We start from the raw sequence: 1,443 nt of genomic DNA, 5'->3' as shown, positions 1-1,443 counted from the left end.
GATACTGCTGTAAACAATTTAAATAGGTTTTCAATTATTTTGGATTGTTAGAGCAGTGTATCTTCTGAATATGCACTAAGCGGAGGTGAACATTAGGGTGGCCCAGATTTATGCAGATTACAAAGGTGGCCAGGCATGGTGGCTCATGTCTGCAATCCTAGCATTTTGGGAGGCCTATGCAGGAGGATCGCTTAAGCCAAGGAGTTCAAGACCAACCTGGGCAACATAGTGAGACCTCGTCTCCACTAAAATTAAAAAAAAAAAATGACAAAAACAACAAAAAACAAATGTAAAGTACATCCCTTCCATGCATATGTGTGCATCACACACATACATGCAACTCCTTTATGCTACATTTTGGTTTGTTACTTACTTACTTAGTTGTCTTTGCTCATACTAGGATAAACTTACCTACTCTAAGTAGGTACAGAAAAAGAAAAGTCTGATTCTGAAGTAGAAAAAAAGTAGAAAGATTTTCAAGGCCCAAATTAATCTCTGCCTGGAATTCTATTCTGAAAGGGCAAGAACAGCTGAGACAGAATCTTCTAACTTTCGGTCCCTCCATTCTTTGAGAAACTACTAAGGTGCTGGAGGTAAAATAGTGACTCAATAGCCTGCATACCAGTGAAGGATGTTTCTATTTTATTGGGAACCTGCAACTACAGTTATTTGTCATATAACATTATTTTAAACGTTATTCTACACACAACATACAATTTTACTAATAGGCTCTTACATCCTTATTCTTCATCAGAGTAAATAGTATGCAATTTTTTTCACATCAGATGGGTAATGTGCCAACGTCGTAACAAGGTTTGAGGGAGGCACATCTCACACATGAGCATGAAAACCCAATCATCATGCTTATGAACCACAGAAAACTATGTACTTGAATTTTATGTACATGTTTAGTTCCTCAAAATCCTGAACATGGGACATAGAGAGTAGAAGAATGGTTACCAGAGGCTGGAAAGGGTAGTGGGGGGTTGAGGGGGAGGTGGGGATGGTTACTGGGTACAAAAGAAAATAGAAAGAATGAATAAGACCTACTATTGATAGCACAATAGGATGACTATAGTCAGTAATAACTTCTTTGCATATTTTTAAATGACAAAGAATGTAATTGGATTGTAACTCAAAGGATAAATGCTTGAGGGGATGGATACTGCATTCTCCATGATGTGCTCATTTTGCATTGCATGCCTGTATCAAAACATCTCACGTACCCCAGAAGTATATACACCTACTATGTACCCACAAAAATCTTTAAAAATAATTTAAAAATTTTTTTAAAATCTTGAACATGACTTTTTAGGCATACACACTCTCCTTTTATTCAATCAAGATCTAACTCTTCTAGAAAGAATAATAAAACAATATAATAAAATAATTATACATCATAATCAAGCAGGGTTTATTCCAAAAATGTAAGGTCTCAGCTGA

The 1,443-nt window shown here is 36.0% G+C and overlaps 1 non-coding gene across 1 annotated transcript; it reads right to left on the bottom strand.

Moving 5' to 3' along the window:
- Positions 1-779: 779 nt before the first annotated feature.
- Positions 780-883, bottom strand: LOC112438610 (small nucleolar RNA U13). The gene has a single exon (XR_003027012.1). It is a non-coding gene; the product is annotated as a small nucleolar RNA U13 (small nucleolar RNA).
- Between the last annotated feature and the right edge of the window lie 560 nt (positions 884-1,443).

Source organism: Pan paniscus, chromosome X, assembly GCF_029289425.2.
Source record: "Pan paniscus chromosome X, NHGRI_mPanPan1-v2.0_pri, whole genome shotgun sequence".
NCBI lineage: Eukaryota > Metazoa > Chordata > Mammalia > Primates > Hominidae > Pan > Pan paniscus.
This window is presented reverse-complemented; position numbering and strand designations above follow the sequence as displayed.